Source organism: Cupressus sempervirens, chromosome 1 (genome assembly GCF_028749045.1).
Source record: "Cupressus sempervirens isolate cs-2001-9-10 chromosome 1, ASM2874904v1, whole genome shotgun sequence".
Taxonomy (NCBI): domain Eukaryota; kingdom Viridiplantae; phylum Streptophyta; class Pinopsida; order Cupressales; family Cupressaceae; genus Cupressus; species Cupressus sempervirens.
This window is the reverse complement of record NC_143118.1, coordinates 606406550-606425882: the sequence shown is the minus strand read 5'-3', so window position 1 is coordinate 606425882 and position 19333 is coordinate 606406550. Positions and strand designations below refer to the sequence as shown.

The following is a 19333-nucleotide window of genomic DNA, read 5'->3' as shown; positions in this document are numbered from 1 at the left end:
CTGGGAGAGTTTTTTCACCCTCGCAAAAAATTTCAAACTCCACCCGCCTGAAATTTGGCACTTGGAAGATTTTCCCACACTCGCACAAATTGCAAACCCCACTCGCTAGGAATTTGGCACCTGAGAGATTGTTACAAGCTCTCAAGAAAAAAACCTTGCAAACCCCACCCCCACCCGAAATTTGGCAATTGGGAGATTTTCTTGCCCTCGCACAAATTACAAACCCCACCCGCCTCAGAGTCGAAAAAGGTTTTACAAATCGAGGTGACAGAGGGCTGAATCTCAGTGGATCATGCCAACAAGGCCACTCTGCCACTTACAATACCTCATCGCTTATTTAAGTCATCTGCAAAAGATTCTTCTCGCCAACCGCTTGAGATTAGTATCCAAGGTTTCTCCAATGGGCTAGTGCACTGATCGGAGATGGCCAATGACACGGGCCCCTGGGAGTGCAAGAGCACCCCTACTGCAGGTCACGATGTAGCCGGAGAGAGATATGTGCTGCATCTAGCATGGATTCTAACTTAGAGGCGTTCAGTCATAATCTGACACACGGTAGCTTCACGCCACTAGCTTTTCAACCAAGCACGATGACCAAATGTGTGAATCAATGGTTCCTCTTGTACTAAGTTGAATTACTATCATGGGGTGGATCATCAGTAGGGTAAACCTAACTTGTCTCACGATGGTCTAAACCCAGCTTACGTTCCCTATTAGTGGGTGAACAATCCAACACTTGGTGAATTCTGCTTCACAATGATAGGAAGAGCTGACATCGAAGGATCAAAAAGTAACATCGCTATGAACGCTTGGCTGCCACAAGCCAGTTATCCCTGTGGTAACTTTTCTGACACCTCTAGCTTCAAATTCTGAAATTCTAAAGGATCGATAGGCCACGCTTTCACAGTTTGTATTCGTACTGAAAATCAAAATCAAATGAGATTTTAACCTTTTGTTCCACATGGGATTTCTGTTCTTGTTGAGCTCATCTTAGGACACCTACGTTATCTTTTAACAGATGTGCCACCCTAGCCAAACTCCCCACCTGACAATGTCTTCCGCTCGGATCGGCGTGCCTAGACACACCTTAAGGCCAAAAATAGGGGCATTGCCCCATCTTTGCCTCATGAAATAAGTAAAATAATGTTAAAAGTAGTGGTATTTCACTTGCGCCCAAAAGCTCCCACTTATTCTACACCTCTCAAGTCATTTCACAAAGTCGGACTAGAGTCAAGCTCAATAGGGTCTTCTTTCCTCGCTAATTTTGCCAAGCCCGTTCCCTTGGCTGTGGTTTTGTTAGATAGTAGATAGGGACAGTGGGAATCTCATTAATCCATTCATGCATGTCACTAATTAGATGACAAGGCATTTGGCTACCTTAAGAGAGTCATAGTTACTCCTGCCATTTAGCCCCGCTTGGTTGAATTTCTTCACTTTGACATTCAGAGCACTGGGCATAAATCACATTGCGTTAGCATCTGCAAGGACAATTGCAATTCTTTGTTTTAATTAATCAATTGGATTCCCTTGCGTCCGTCACTCAATCGACATGCGATGGCCTACCCTCACCGCGGGAGCAGCTTGGGCAAGCCGCCAATAGCCTAGGCATTTGGGGAGCAGACCCCTAGGCCCAACCCTTAGAGCCAATCCTTTTCCCAAAGTTATGGATCCATTTTTCTGACTTCCCTTACCTACATTGTTCTATTGACTAGAGGTTGATCACCTTGGAGACCTGATGCAATTATGAGTACAACCGAGCATGAACGGTACTCAGTCCTCTAGATTTTCAAGGACCGCCGAAGGCGCACTGGACACTGCAGGACGTGTGGTGCTCTTCCAACCACTGGACCACTATCCTGTTGTCTTAATCAACCAACACCCTTTGTGGGATCTAGGTTAGCATGCAATTTGGCACCGTAACTTGGCTTTTGATTCATCTTGCATCGCCAGTTTTGCTTACCAAAAATGGCCAACTTGGAGCTCGCGATTCTGTGGCACGACTCAACAAAGCAGTCACGCTGACTTACCTATTTAAAGTTTGAGAATAGGTCGAGGGCATTACGCCCCTGATGCCTCTAATCATTTTCTTTACCTGATAAAAATCACATGTGAGCTCCAACTATCCTGAGGGAAACATTAGAGGAAACTAGCTACTAGACGGTTCGATTAGTCTTTCGCCCCTATACCCAAGTCAGATGAACGATTTGCACATCAGTATCACTGCGGGCCTCCACCAGAGTTTCCTCTGGCTTCACCCTACTCAGGCATAGTTCACCATCTTTTTGGTCCCAACAGGTGTGCTTACACTTGAACCCTTCACAAAAGATCAGGGTCGATTGACGATGCACCCCCCAAGAGGGGATCTCGCCAGTCATCTTCCTTGCACCTCGCAGGTTTTCCCAACCTACCAACTCATACACATGTTAGAGTCCTTGGTCCGTGTTTCAAGACGGGTTGGATGGAAAGCCCACTGGCTAGCGCCACGAGTGTACAGGTGCCCGAGAGCCCACCATAAAGGCATGCACTTCACTTCTCGACCGCCATGATGGAAGTATTTGTGCGACCAGAGGGTCATGGTTGTGCCACTGTGATAGCCCATGCACGTCCCCCGAATCGAGCGGTGAACCGACTCACACTGTTTTGCATCCAACCAAGGCACATCGTCGGCCTCCATCCGCTTCCCTCCTGGTAATTTCAAGCACTCTTTAACTCTCTTTTCAAAGTCCTTTTCATCTTTCCCTTGCGGTACTTGTTCGCAATCGGTCTCTCACCCATATTTAGCCTTGGATGGAATTTACCACCCGATTAGGGCTGCATTCCCAAACAACCCAACTCGTCGATAGCACCTCATGGTGCGATAGGGTCTAGGCTCGATAGGGCTCTCACCCTCTCCAACACCCCCTTCTAGGGGACTTGGGCCTGGTTCGTCACTGAGGATGCTTCTATAGACTACAATTCGATAGGCACGGTCATTAATTTTCATGCTGGGCTCTTCCCAGTTCGCTCGCCGTTACTAGGGGAATCCTGGTAAGTTTCTTATCCTCCACTTATTGATATGCTTAAACTCAGTGGGTACGCATGCCTGACTTGGGGACGTGGTAGAGATGCAACAATGCCCGCACTACGGCGGGCTGCTAAGCCCAGAATAAAGTTCCTCACGAGGAATCGTTCGATCGGCGCAAACCAACACCAGCCTTTGCGAGCCACCGCTCGTCACAATGGATCAATGGACCTTGTGCTCATTTCAGTCAACCACATGCCACTCGTGGACATAGATGACCATCTCTGCTCCTCGTTGGGGAGGGAAAATTTTTTTAGTGCGATGCCCAAGCGGACGTGCCCTTGGCGGAGGCCTCAGATGCAACTTGCGTTCAAAGACTTGATGATTCAGGAGATTCTACAATTCACACCAAGTATCGCATTTTGCTACATTCTTCATCATGGTGAGAGCTGAGATATCCATTGCCAATATTCATGATTTTGTTATGTTTTTGTCTTTTAGTGACCCAAGCACGCAAGAAACTGGCTTGCGCTTCATTCTTTGGATTTCTAAGGTGCACGATGCACCCATGTGTTGGGTGTTGACACATCGCAAACCTTGACCACCCAATGGGTGCGACAAGGAATGCTATGGTGGTTCCCTACCCCATCACCTCGTAAAGGTGGGAGGCGATGCATGGGAGAGCCATGTCAGCAGACGGGGCACCTACCCCACAAATCATGTGAGTGCACCCATCCTAAACATAGAACGCTCCAAGTGATGAGTCAACACACCCCCTCTGAACTACAACCGAGTAGAGACCTCTCACTCTAACATGGATGTCATTCAAAGGAACTGATCCGAACACTTCACTGGATCATTCAATTGATAGGAGCGATGAGCTATGTGTACAAAGGGCAGGGACATAGTCAACGCGAGCTGATGACTCGCGCTTACTAGAAATTCCTTGTTGAAGATAAATAATTGCAATGGTCTATCCCCATCATGATGCAATTTGGCAAGATTTCCCAAACCTTTCCGGCCAGGGAGAGAAACTCGTTGGTTGCATCAGTGTAGCGTGCATGAGGCCCAAAACATCTAAGGGCATCACAGACCTGTTATTGCCTCAAACTTCCATGGCCTAGGATGCCATAGTCCCTCTAAGAAGCTGGCCGCGAGGGGGACCCTTCGCGTAGCTAGTTAACAAGCTGAGGTCTCATTCGTTAACAAAATTAACCAGACAAATCACTCCACCAACTAAGAACGGCCATGCACCACCACCCATAGAATCAAGAAAAAGCTCTCAATCTATCAATCCTTACTATGTCTGGACCTAGTAAGTTTCCCTGTATTGAGTCAAATTAAGCTGCAAGCTCCACTCCTGGTGGTGCCCTTTCATCAATTCCTTTAAGTTTCAGCCTTGCGACAATACTCCCCCCGAAACCCACACACTCTGATTTCTCAGAAGGTGCTGGCAGAGTCCTTAGAGCAACATCCACCGATCCCCGATTGGCATCATTTATGGTTGAGACTAGGACAGTATCTGATTGTCTTCGAGCCCCCAACTTTCATTCAAGCAGAAGGGACGTGAGGGCTAGTGCACACCCAAAAGGCAGACTGAGCGTGATGACCCAAGGTCCAACTACAAGCTTTTTAACTACAACAACTTAAATATACACTATTGGAGCTAGAATTACTGCAGCTACTAGCACCAGACTTGCCCTCCAATGGATCCTTGTTAAGGGATTTAGATTGTACTCATTCCAATTACTAGACTCGATCAGCCCAATGTTGTTATTTATTGTCACTACCTCCCCATGTCAGGATTGGGTAATTTGCGCACCTGCTGCCTCCCTTGGATGTGGTAGTTGTTTCTCTGGCTCCCTCTCCAGAATTGAACCCTAATTCTCCATCACCTATCACCACCATGGTAGGCCTCTATCCTACCATTGAAAGTTGATAGGGCAAAAATTTTAATGAAGCGTCACCAGCAGAAAGGCCGTGCGATCCGTCAAGTTATCATGAATCACCGAAATAGCGGGCGAGCCCGCGCCGGCCTTTTATCTAATAAATGCATCACTTTCGAGAATCAAGATTTGGTGCATGTATTAGCTCTAGAATTACTACGATTATTCGAGTAGCAAAGTACCATCAAAGAAACTATAACTAATTTAATGAGCCATCTGTAGTTTCATAGTCTGAAATAGTTCATACTTAGACATGCATGGCTTATTCTTTGAGACAAGCATATGACTACTGGCAGGATTGACCAGGTAGCTTCTAACAACGAGGGGACCCCCAAGACCTACTATAGCCAAGGGATGCCTGCCGCGAAGGGAAACTAAAATTTGCATTCACTCCATCATGCATCCAAACATAATCCGCCGCACAAGCAACAAGAATGATGTTCACAGCACATGCAGGACTCGCAACGCTCAAAGATTTCACACAAGATGAAAGTGTCCCATCATTGACCAAAGAGGGCCGAACAGGGAGCCTCAGTTCATAGGCACCTGGGAAGAACATCTCGTACAAAACCCTTTACCCTCAAACTTGCTATCGCCACTACTTGGAAAGAAGACTCGAGTCTGTATGAGATGCACTGCGCACGTAGCCACCTCAATTGTAAGGCCACTCAAAGACATGCATTTCCCAGGCATATGCCTCCTATATGTTTGTTGAGGTGCACCCGCATAGAAAAAATCCTTCTCAATTGCAACAAACATTTTCCCATGATGAAGAGTTGGTTGTCGAAGTGCCAACGGAGGCCATCAAGCTAAATGGTGAAGGGTCATGCGAGTCAAAAACATGGCTGGTTATGCGATTGGCGGGGGCATCACTGTGCACGTGACCACCTCAATTATAAGGCCACTCAAGGACATCGTCTATAACAACCCCTCCACACATTTATAGGTGATGAGAGCCCACCCGCATACATGGACATGTCTAACCTCTAGCAAATATCTCCTTTCCCAGCACAGCCTCGCTAACCATTCCCCATGACACATGATCTACCAGCATAGGTATAGAAAAGTTCCTACGGGTGAACACTCACACTAGCGTTGTCAGACAAGCTTCAATCTCATGCACATGCACATACCGAAGAATTGCACTACGAGGGAACCACCCACGAGCACCCACATCTTGGCAAAAAGCATTCGTGTGATTTCTTCCCCTAGACAGACACATTGGGCCTGCACTTGTTGGAGCATTACAAAGATGAGCACTCTAGTTCGTAGGAGCCTAAGAAGAACATCTCATACAAAACTCGTTCCCCCAAAATGCTCGAATCACAAATGCTCGCAGCAAAGTCGTAATGCAAAGATGTACACCACGCAGCGATTGAGTAAGGACACTTAGAGACATCCATTTTCCAAGCATATGCCCCCTACATGCTTTTTGGTGCACCCCGTACAAATGGCCATACTTCGACAAGCCCTCCCAAAATTTCACATCCGAAGAGAGATGAAACTCCTTGGGCTTTTTTTCCACACAATGCAAACACCAAATGCTCTCTTTAGGGGGGAGCTAAAGAAGAGTATCTCCCACAGAACCCATGAGCCGCAACCATTCGGATCGCTTAGGGTAGGATAGGGCATGGAGAGTTTCCACAACCAAAAAAAAATTATCGATAATACTCTATGCTTCTACTGGCACGAACCATAAAAGCTATCACGACAGTGCCATGCACTTCTATAGGATGAGACAGTGAAGAGGCAAGCACACACCGAGAATGCACTAGTGAATAAATTATGTAGTAACCAAACCTTTCACTAGCCCCCCTCTCAATCCCAAAGCTCTACCAATCGGCAAAAACTTAGGGTCGAGAGTGGACCCTTGATGAAATTAGGGACATCGAGCAATGCACCTGTGCAACCATCTCTTTCCTTCTTGTCGTCCAACCAAGATAAAAATGCAATGATAGAATGTGCCAAGAGACAGAGCCATTGGCTAAAAGATACAATTTCATACACACTCAGAACAAGGTCCATCTTACATGCAAACTCTACTACTGTGCAAATATAGGTTGCAATTAAAGAGAAATTGCAAGGCCATCACAATGGCCCGAGGCCAATGCTCTGACTAAGTCAATTTTCTCTTGCAATCACCATGCCGCTGTTCATAGAGAGATCTCCCCATTCTCTCACAAAGACCAATGTTAGCTGTGAACAAATTTGGAATCCAAGGGCTTGCATCCATTGATATCTTTGGCACTGGGTCTATATACAAAGGCCATGGAGAGGTTTCGAGAAGAGAAGCTCCCCCTGCTTGCTCACACAAACATTCCAAATTCTAGACACAAGCTCCCGCCCTTAGCATCACTCTCTAGATCACCGCAATGACACCATTGGAATGAAAACCAATGTTGAAAAACTCCCAAAATTGTGGTAATGGAGTGAGAAAGAAGACAAACTTTGGGGAGCGGTGCATAGAAAATGGGCTATTTCTTCATTCTACTCTTATATATAGATCCGATGTCATTGATTTCATTTGGAATTTGAGGCTGCATTCGTCCTTGCTCACACAAGAAATGGCTCTTCTAATTGAATGGCCACAGGGAGGTTTCGATAACAAAGGCTCCCTTGTCACTCGTGATGCGCAGCCCCCCAACTATTAGATGATGGCTCACCCTTTAGATTGCTGCCCAGGCAGCCACCACAATGGCACCATTGGAATGACAACTTCTGCCGAACCATTCTAAAAATTTTGTGCCAAAGAAGTTTTTGTGAAGAGAATGAGTCTGGGGAGAGAGCACTCACATAGCAAAATTGAGGTGGCTTCATGGCCCTTCCAATAGAAACAATGTTGGTGCTAAATTTCAAAATCTGAATAACGTGTCTTTCTCGAACACCAGCACTAATTCTATTGGGGAGGGTCACTGAGAGCTTTTGTTATCAAAGCCTCCCATTGTAGCCGCGATAGGCACACAAGAATTTTGCTAGAGCTCCAAGCACCCACCTTATGGCTAGACAAGGGCTTGCCATTAGATCAACTTTGAAATTGTTGAACAGACGTGCTATAGACTGGCAACCACTGCCAAGTCTCTTTCAAAATTGAGTCGGTCGAGTGATCGAGGAAGGTGATCTAAGAGAGGGTCCAAAGGTAGGCATTCGTTGGGGGATTCGTGCCGATAGAAAAAATTTATGCAATACCCAAGTGACATCGGACAGAGGTGCTAGATGCGGCCTCCCATTTTAGATCAAGTTTTAAAATCACCAAGTAGATGCAATGAGGACTGGCAACCGCTACCAAACATTTTTCTGAAATTGCACTAGCTGAGTGACAAGAAAACATGATCTAAAGGAGAGTCCAGGAATAGCACCCTCGAGGGTGGGCTTCATGCCACTCTAATTAATTCAACGTCGATGTCCATCATTTCAAAATCTGACATATCCATCAACCCTAACAGTGGCATTAAATCAATGAGGGGGGCACGGGAGAGGCTCGTGGCAACCACCTCTCCCATTGTAGCCACGATAGGTATGCAAAATATTTTTCTAGAGCACCAAGCACCCACCTCATGGCTATAGACAAGGGCTCGCCATTAGATCAACTTTGAAATCATAGACCAGATGTGGTGTAGAATGGCAACCGCTGCCAAGTCTCTTCCATAATTGCGTTAGTTGAGTGATCAAAGAAGGTGATCTAAGAGAGGGTCCAAGCATAGGCATTCATTCGGGGATTCGTGCTAATGGCATAAATTTATGCAATACCTGAGCAACACCGGACGAAGGTGCTAGACGAGGGCTCCCATTTTAGATCAAGTTTTAAAATCACCAAGTAGACATGGTGAGGGCTGGCAACCACTGCTAGACCTTTTTCTAAAATTGCACCAGCTGAGTGACAAGAAAACATGATCTAAAGGAGAGTACAGGAATAGCACCCTCGAGGGTGGGCTTCATGCCCCTCTAATTGATTCAATGTCGGCATCCACCATTTCAAAATTTGACATATCCATCCGCCTTGACAGCAGCGTTGAATCAATGAAGGGGGAATGGGAGAGGCTCACGGCAACCACCTCTCCCATTGTAGCCATGATAGGCACACAAAAAATTTTTCTAGAGTGCCAAGCACCCACCTCATGGCTATAGACAAAGGCTCTCCATTAGATCAACTTCGAAATCGCAGAATAGATGAGGTGTAGAATGGCAACCGTTGCCAAGTCTCTTCTGTAATTGCGTCGATCGAGTGATCGAAGAAGGTGATCTAAGAGAGGGTCCAAGAATAGGCATTCGTTGGGGGATTCATGCTGATGGCATAAATTTATGCAATACCTGAGCAACACCGAATAGAGGTGCTAGACGAGGGCTCCCCTTTTAGATCAAGTTTTAAAATCACCAAGTAGACGTGGTGAGGGCTGGCAATCGCTGCCAAACCTTTTTTTGAAATTATGCCAGCTGAGTGACAAGAAAACATGATCTAAAGGAGAGTCCAGAAATAGCACCCTCGAGGGTGGGCTTCATGCCCCTCTAATTGATTCAACGTCGGCATCCACCATTTCAAAATCTGACATATCCATCTACCTTGACAGCGGCGTTGAATCAATAAGGGGGGCATGGGAGAGGCTCGTGGCAACGACCTCTCCCGTTGTAGCCGTGATAGTCACACAAAAAAATTTGCTAGAGTGCCCATCACCCACCTCATGGCTAGACAAGGGCTCGCTGTTAGATCAACTTCAAAATCGCTAAATAGACGCGCTGTAGAATGGCAACCGCTGCCAAGTCTCTTCCATAATTGCGTCTGTCGAGAGATCGAGGAAGGTGATCTAAGAGATAGTCCAAAGGTAGCCAATCATTGGGGGATTCGTGCCAATAGCAAAAATTTATGCAATACTCAAGAAACACCGGACAGAGGTGCTATACGAGGGCTCCCATTTTAGACTGATTTTTAAAATCACCAATTAGATGTGGTGAGGGATGGCAACCACTTCCAAACCTTTTTTTGAAATTGCACTAGCTGAGCAACAAGAAAACATGATCTAAAGGAGAGTCGAGGAATAGCACCTTGAGGGTGGGCTTTATGTCCCTACAATTGATTCAACATCGACGTCCACCATTTCAAAATCTTACATTTCCATTCACCTTGACACTAGCGTTTAATCAATGAGGGGTACGGGAGAGGCTCGTGGCAACAACCTCTCCTATATAAGCTATTAGTGCGAGGCCCGCTCTACATTAGAAATTAGTGAAGACACTGACATCTGCCTTAAAAATCCAAATCATTGAAAATTATGACCAAATAGCCATCCACGACCCAATTTTTTATGAGGTCGGTAGAGGAGCAAAAGATTGTCATCGATTAGGAGATGTGAATTCATGGAGCCAAGGGACTGAAATGGTCATCGAGCTCATCCGATCAAATGGATGAATTTTGCCTTGAAGGGGCCCAATTCAAAAGTTTTGGAGGTCATCTCCTGGAACTGTCAAGAACAAGGCCCATCTTACATGCAAACTCTGCTACTATGCAAACATAGGTTGCAATTAAAGAGAAATTGCAAGGCCGTCACAATGGCCTGAGGCCAATGCTCCAACTAAGTCAATTTTCTCTTGCAATCACCATGTCGCCATTCATAGAGAGATCTCTCCATTTACTTGTGATGCAACGCACAATCCAAGTACTAGACGCGAGCTGGCCCTTGAAAGGCCACTTTCCAAGACATCCCCCGATGACACATTGGAATGACAACCACTGTCAAACCATTCCCAATGTTGTGCCGATCGAGTTGGCACAGAGGCGACCTTAGGGAGCTCCCGTGTAGCAATTAGGATGTGCTTTCATACCCATCTCTCACAAAAACCAATGTTAGTTGTGAACAAATTTAGAATCCAAAGGCTCGCATCCATCGATATCGTCGCCATAGGGTCAATATACAAAGGCCACAGAGAGGTTCCAATAAGAGAAGCTCCCCCTACTCGCTCGCACAAGCATCCCAAATTCTAGACACAACTCCCACCCTAAGCATCGCTCTCCAGATCATCGCAATGAAACATTGGAATGACAATCGTTGTCGAACAACTCCTAAAATTGTGGCAATGGAGTGAGAAAGAAGACCATCTTTGGGGAGCCGCACATAGCAAACGGTGCACTGTTGCTTCATTCCGCTCCTATATAGATCTGACATTGTCGATTTTGTTTGGAATCTGAGGCTGCATTCATCCTTGCTCACACAAGAAATGGCTATTCTAATAGAATGGCCACGGGGAGCTTCTGATAACAAAGGCCCCCTTGTCACTCGTGATGTGCAGCCCAACTGCTAGACGACGGCATACCCTTCAGATCGCTGCCCAGGCAACCATCACAATGGAACCATTGGAACAAAAACTGCTGCTGAACCATTCCGAAAATTTTGTGCCAAAGAATTTGTTGCAAAGAGAATGACTCTAGGGAGAGAGCCCTCGCATAGCAAAATTGGGATGGGTTCATGGCCCTTCCAATAGAAAGGATGCTAGTGCCAATATTCCAAATCTGAATAACGTGTCTTTCACCAACACCAGCACTAATTATATTAGGGAGGGTCACGGAGAGCTTTTGTTATCAAAGCTCCCATTGTAGCTGCGATAGGCACACAAAAAATTGCTAAAGCCCCAAGCACCCACCTCATGGCTAGACAAGGGCTCGCCATTAGACCAACTTCGAAATCACTGAACAGATGCGCTGTGGAATGGCAACCGCTGCCAAGCCTCTTTCGTAATTGTGTCGGTCGAGTGATCGAAGAAGGTGATCTAAGAGAGAGTCCAAGGCTAGGGATTCATTGGGGGATTCGTGCCGATACAAAAAATTTATGCAATACTCGAGCAACACCAGATGGAGGTGCTAGACGAGGGCTCCCATTTTAGATCAAGTTTTAAAAAGTAGACGCGGTGAGGGCTGGCAACCACTGGCCAAGCCTTTTTTCAAAATTATGCCAGCTAAGTGACAAGAAAACATGATCTAAAGGAGAGTCGAGGAATAGAACCTCGAGGGTGGGCTTCATGCCCCTCTAATTGATTCAACGTCAGCGTCCTCTATTTCAAAATCTGACATATCCATCCGCCCTAATGCTGGCGTTGAATCAATGAGGGGGGCACAGGAGAGGCTTGCGGAAACCACCTCTCCCATTATAGCCATGATAGGCACACAAAAAATTGCTAGAGCACCAAGCACCTACCTCATGGCTAGACAAGGGGTCGCCATTAGATCAACTTCGAAGTCGCGAAAGAGACATAGTGTAGAATGGCAACTGCTGCCAAGTCTCATCCGTAATTGTGTCGGTCATGTGATCGAAGAAGGTGATCTAAGAGAGGGTCCAAGGGTAGGCGTTCATTGGGGGATTCACGCCGATAGCAAAAATTTATGCAATACCCAAGCAACACCGGACGGAGGTGCTAGATGAGGGCTCCCATTTTAGATCAAGTTTTAAAATCAGCAAGTAGATGTGATGAGGGCTGGCAACCACTACCAAACCTTTTTTTGAAATTGCACCAGCTAAGTGACAAGGAAGCATGATCTAAAGGAGAGTCAAGGAATAGCACATCGAGGGTGGGCTTCATGCCCCTCTAATTGATTCAATGTCGGCATCCACTGTTTCAAAATTTGACATATCCATTTGCCTTGACACTGGCATTGAATCAATGAGGGGGGCACAGGAGAGGCTCGCGGTAATGACCTCTCCCATTGTAGCCGCAATAGGCACACAAAAAACTTTGCTAGAGTGCCCACCTCATGGCTAGACAAGGGCTCGCCATTAGATCAACTTCAGAATCGCTGAACAGAAATGCTATAGAATGGCAACCGCTGCCAAGTCTCTTCTGTAATTACGTCAGTCAAGTTATCGAAGAAGGTGATCTAAGAGATAGTCCAAGGGTAGGCATTCATTTGGGGATTCACATCGATAGCAAAAAATTATGCAATACCTGAGAAACATCGAATGGAGGTGCTAGACGAGGGCTCCTATTTTAGATCAATTTTTGAAATCACTAAGTAGACGCGATGATTGCTGGCAACTGCTACCAAACCTTTTTCTGAAATTGTGCCAGTTGAGTGTCAAGAAAACATGATCTAAAGGAGACTCGAGGAATAGCACCTCGAGGGTGGGCTTCATGCCCCTCTAATTGATTCAACGTCGGCGTCCACCGTTTGAAAATCTTACATATCCATCCGCTGCCAAACCTTTTTCCAAAATTGCACCAACTGAGTGACAAGAAAACATGATCTAAAGAAGAATCGAGGAATAGCACCTCGAGGGTGGGCTTCATGCCCCTCTAATTGATTCAACGTTAGCGTCCACCATTTCAAAATCTGACATATCCATCTGCCTTGACACCGATGTTGAATCAATGAGAGGGGCATGAGAGAGGCTCGCGACAACCACCTCTCCTATATAAGCTATTAGTGCGAGGCTCGCTCTACATTAGAAATTAGCGAACACACATGTGCTAGATGTGTGCTAGATCAACCTCAAAATTGCTGAACAGATGTGCTGTAGAATGGCAACCACTGCCAAGTCTCTTCTATAATAGCATCAGTTGAGTGATCCAAGAAGGCAATCTAAGAGAGAGTTCAAGGCTAGGCATTCGTTGGGGGATTCACGCCGATAGCAAAAATTCATGCAATACCAGACCAACACTGGACGGTGGTGCTAGACGAGGGCTCCCATTTTAGATCATGTTTTAAAATCACCAAGTAGACGCAGTGAGGGCTGGCAACTACTGCCAAACCTTTTTCTGAAATTGCGCCAGCTGAGTGACAAGAAAACATGACCTAAAGGAGAGTCAAGGAATAGCACCTCGAGGGTGGGCTTCATGCCCCTCCAATTGATTCAACGTCGGCGTCCACCATTTCAAAATTTGACATTTCCATTCGCCTTGACACCGGCGTTGAATCAATGAGAGGGGCATAGGAGAGGCTCGCAGCAACAACCTCTCCTATATAAGCTATTAGTGTGAGGCTCGCTCTGCATAAGAAATTAGCGAACACACCGACATCTACCTTAAAAATCAAAATCGTTGAAAATTTTGACCAAACAGCCATCCACGACCCAATTTTTTATGAGGTCGTCTAAGGAGCAAAAGATTGTCATCGGTTAGGAGATGTGAATTCATGGAGCCAAGTGACTGAAATGGTCATCAAGCTCATCCGATCAACTAGATGAATTTCACCTTGAAGGGGCCCAATCCAAAAGTTCCAGAGGTCATCTCCTAGAACTCTCAAGAACAAGGGCCATCTTACTTGCAAACTCTGCTACTGCGCAAACATAGGTTGCAATTAAAGAGAAATTGCAAGGCCATCATAGTGGCCGGAGGCCAATGCTTCGACTAAGTCAATTTTCTCTTGCAATCACCATGCTGCCGTTCACAGAGAGATCTCCCCATTCACTTGTGATGCGATGCACAATCCAAGTGCTAGACGTGAGCTCGCCCTTGAAAGGCCACTTTCCAAGACATCCCCCGATGACACATTGGAACGACAACCACTGTCGAACCATTCCCAATGTTGTGTCGATTGAGTTGGCACAGAGGCAACGTTAGGGAGCTCCCACGTAGCAATCGGGATGTGCTTTCATACCCATCCCTTGCAAAAACCAATGTTAGCTATGAACAAATTTAGAATCCAAGGCTCGTATCCATCGGATATCATTGGCACTGGGTCTATATATTCAAAGGCCATGGAGAGGTTCCGATAAGAGAAGCTCCCCTGCTTGCTTGTAAAAACATCCCAAATGCTAGACACAAGCTCAAACCCTTAGCATCACTCTCTAGATCATCACAATGACACATTGGAATGACAACCACTGTCGAACAACTCTTGAATTTGTGTCGATGGAGTGAGAAAGAAGAGAAACTTTGGGGAGCCATGCATAGCAAACGGGCTGCTGCTTCATTTTGCTCTTATATATAGATCTGATGTCGTTGATTTCATTTGGAATCCAAGGCTGCATTCATCCTTGCTCACACAAGAAATTGCTCTTCTCATCAAATGGTCACAGGGAGCTTCCGATTACAAAGGCTCCCTTGTCACCCGTGATGGGCAGCCCAACTGCTAGATGATGGCTCAACCTTCAGATCACTGCCTAGGAAACCACCACAACAGAACCATTGGAACGACAACCGCTGCTGAACCATTCCGAATTTTTTTTTCCAAAGAAGTTGTGTCAAAGAGAATGACTCTAGGGAGACAGCCCTCGCATAGCAAAATCAGGATGGCTTCACGGCCCTCCCAATAGAAATGATGTTGGTGCCAATATTCCAAATCCGAATAACGTGTGTTTCTCGAACACCACCACTGATTCTATTGGGGAGGGTCACCGAGAGCTTTTGTTATCCAAGCTCCCATTATAGCCATGATAGGCACACAAAAAATTGCTAGAGTGCCTGGCACCCACCTCATGGCTAGACAAGGGCTCACCATTAGATCAACTTCGAAATCGCTGAACAGACGCACTGTAGAATGGCAACCGCTACCAAGTCTCTTCTGTAATTGCATCGGTCGAGTGATCGAAGAAGGTGATCTAAGAGATAGTCCAAGGGTAGGTATTCGTTGGGGAATTTGCATCGATAGCCAAAATTTATGCAATACCAGAGCAACACCAGACGGAGGTGCTAGACTAGGGCTCCCATTTTACATCAACTTTTAAAATCACCAAGTAGACGCGGTGAGGGCTTTCAACTGTTGCTAAACCTTTTTCCAAAATTGTGCCAGCTGAGTGACAAGAAAACATGATCTAAAGGAGAGTCAAGGAATAGCACCTCAAGGGTGGGCTTCATGCCCCTCCAATTGATTCAACGTCAGCGTCCACCATTTCAAAATCTGACATATCCATCCGCCTTGACACCGACATTGAATCAATGAGAGGGGCACAGGAGAGGCTTGCAGTAACCACCTCTCCTATATAAGCTATTCATACAAGGCTCGCTCTACATTAGAAATTAGCAAACACACTAACAACTACCTTAAAAATCCAAATCATTGAAAAATGTGACAAAACAGCCATTCACGACCCCATTTTTTATGAGGTCGGCAGAGGAGGAAAAGATTTTCATCGGTTAGGAGATGGGAATTCATGGAGCCAAGATAGTGAAATGGCCACCTTTTGGAGATTGGGCAGAATAGCTTGGCTCAGGTGGAATAGCTCGGGTAGGACGACTCGACAATACAGTTTGCCTCGGTGCCTTTTTTGAGGTTTACTTGAGAGGAGCAGACACAATGTCAGCCTTGATCATCTAGGAGTCCGAGTAGGACGGCATGGTAACAACGACTTAGAATTTGGAGTGTCTATGGTAGCTGGATGGGATTTGAATTCATGGAGCCAAGGGAGTGAAATGGTCATCGAGCTCATCCGATCAACTAGATGAATTTCACCTTGAAGGGGCCCAATCCAAAAGTTCTGGAGGTCATCTCCTGGAATTGTCAAGAACAAAGGCCAATCTTACATGCAAACTCTGCTACTACGCAAACATAGGTTGCAATTATAGAGAAATTGCAAGGCCGTCACAATGGCCCGAGGCTAATGCTCTGACTACTAAGTCAATTTTCTCTTGCAATTGCCATGCTGCCCTTCATAGAGAGATCTCCCCATTCACTTGTGACGACGCAAAATCCAAGTGCTAGACACGAGCTTGCCCTTGAAAGGCCACATTCCAAGACATCTGGATGACACATTGGAACGACAACCGCTGTTGAACCATTCCCAATGTTGTGCCGAATGAGTTGGCACAGAGGCAATCTTAGGGAGCTCCCACGTAGCGATCAGGAAGTGATTTCATACCCATCTCTCACAAAAACCAATGTTAGCTGAACAATTTTAGAATCCTAGGCTTGTATCCATTGATATCGTCGGCACTAGGTCTATATTCAAAGGCCATGAAGAGGTTCTGATAAGAGAAGCTCCCCTACTCACTTGCAAAAACATCCCCAAATGCTAGACGCAAGCTCCTGCCCTTAGCATCACTCTCCAGATCATCACAATGACACATTGGAACAACAATCGTTGTAGAACAACTCCTGAATTTGTGTCGATGGAGTGGGAAAGAAGAGCTAGACCGGGTTGACAAAAACGGCTAAGCTAGATCGGGTCGGCCAGCATGGCTCGCCCAGATCGGATCGGCTAGCATGTCTCGGCCACCATTTTTCGCTAAGAGCTTTCGATATTAAAGCTCCCATGTAGCCGTGATAAGTGCACCATGACAAATTGCTAGAGCGCCGAGCACCCATAGAAAATTGCCATTATACCAAGCAACGTCGGAGTGCTAGACAAGGGCTCACTTTTAGATCAAGTTTTAAAATCACCAAAAAGATATGCCATGGATCGGCAACCGCTGCCTCAACTTTTCCAAAATTGAGTCATCGAAAAACATGATCTAAAGGAGAGTCAAGGAAATGAACTGAGATTGCTTAATGCCCCTTTCATTGATTCAACATCAGCATACACCATTTGAAAACCCAACAATCCAATTTGTCTAGACACCAATGTTGAATCAATGAAAGGGGCATGGGAGAGGCTTGCAGCAACCTGCTCTCCTATATAACCTATTAGTGTGAGGCTCCTTTTGCATTAGAAATTTGTGATAGCACCGAAAACTCCGTTAAAAATCCAATTCAATGAAAAATGTGACCAAATAGCCATCCACGACACCGTTTTTGGAGCTTGGCCAGATCAGTTCGGCCAAAATGGCTCGCCCAGATCGGGTCAGCCAGCATGGCTCGCCCAGATCGAGTCGGCCAGCATGGCTCACCCAGATTGGGTTGGCCAGAATGGCTCACCCAGATCTACTCCCTTAGATCGGTCGGCCAGAGTGGCTCGGCCAGATCGAGTCGGCCAGCATGGCTCGCCCAGATCAGCTCGGCCAGGCTGGCTCGCCCACCATTTTTCAAGCACACTACCTCCCCTATATAGGCTATTAGTGTAAGGCTTACTTTACATCAGAAATGTACATTTAGTGCACAAGTACCTTAAAACCCAATTCAATGAAAAATGTGACCGAATAGCCATCCATGACCCCATTTTTGATGAGGGTGTCAACGGAGACAAAGATTGGCATTGGTTAGGCAATTTGATTGCATTAGTCAGGGGGGTAAATTGATCAATTTTTGGAGACCGACTAGAATGGCTTGACGACCATTTTATATCAGAAGCTACCCAATTTGAAAATTATGACACAAGTAGAATGGCTCGGGTACCCATTTTACGAACTTAAAGAGTCGACTTGGTGAGAGTACTTGGTAGGCTAACCTGGTCATGTGACTTGATGACTGAACTTAAAGAGTAGACTTGGTGGGCCACCTTGACTGGGTGACTTGATGAACAAACTTAAAGAGTCGACTTGGTAGGTCGAACTAGCGGGGTGACTTGGTGGGCTGACCTGGCAGGGTGACTTGATGAACGAACTTAGAGAGTTGACTTTGCGAGAGTGCTTGGTGGGTCAAACTAGCGGGGTGACTTGATGAACAAAATTAAAGAGTTGACTTGGTGAGAGAACTTGGTGGGCTGAGCTGGTGGGGTGAATTGATGAACAAACCTAAGGAGTCCACTTTGTGAGAGTACTTGGTGGGCCGACCTGGCGGGGTGACTTGATGACCAAACTTAAAGGGTCGACCTGGTGAGAGTAATTGGTGGGCCGACCTAGTGGAGTGACTTGATGAATGAACTTAGAGAGTCCACTTTGTGAGAGTACTTGGTGGGGTGACTTGATGAACAAACCTAAAGAGTCGACCTGGAGAGAGTACTTGGTGGGTCAACCTAGCAGGGTAACTTGATGAGCAAACTTAAAGAGTCGACTTGGTGAGAGTACTTGGTGGGCTGACCTGGAGGGGTGACTTCATGACTGAACTTAAAGAGTTGACTTGGTGGGCCGACTTGCAAGAGTGACTTCATGTTTGAACTTAAAGAGTCCACTTGGTGGGCTGACCTGGCGGGGTGACTTGATGAACGAACTTAAAGAGTCGACTTGGTGAGAGTAATTTGTGGGCTAACCTGGTCGGGTGACTTGATGAATTAACTTAAAGAGTCGACTTGGTGGGGTGACTTGATGAATGCACTTGAAGGGTCAACTTGGTGGGATGACTCTATTAACAGACCTAAAGAGTTGACTTGGTGAGAGCACTTGGTGGGGTGACTTGATGAATAGACTCAAAGAGTCAACTTGGTGAGAGTACTTGGTGGCTCGATTTGATGAGCACACTTGAAGAATCGACTTGGTTAGAGTACTTGGTGGGGTGACTTGATGAATGGACTCAAAGAGTTCACTTGCTGAGAGTACTTGGTGGCTCGACTTGATAAGCAAGTTTAAAATGTCCACTTGGTGAGAGTACTTGGCGGGGTGAATTGATGAACGGACTTAAAGAATCAACATTGTGGGAGTACTTGGTTGGCTAAAC

At 46.1% G+C, this 19333-nt stretch overlaps 1 non-coding gene and 2 pseudogenes across 1 annotated transcript; all 3 read right to left on the bottom strand.

Annotated features, from left to right (window-relative positions):
- Positions 1–254: 254 nt before the first annotated feature.
- On the bottom strand, positions 255–3096 carry LOC149578917 (25S ribosomal RNA; annotated as a pseudogene).
- A 224-nt stretch (positions 3097–3320) lies between these two features.
- On the bottom strand, positions 3321–3474 carry LOC149578916 (5.8S ribosomal RNA). The gene has a single exon (XR_016358200.1). It is a non-coding gene; the product is annotated as a 5.8S ribosomal RNA (ribosomal RNA).
- A 272-nt stretch (positions 3475–3746) lies between these two features.
- Positions 3747–5256, bottom strand: LOC149578915 (18S ribosomal RNA; annotated as a pseudogene).
- Positions 5257–19333: the final 14077 nt, after the last annotated feature.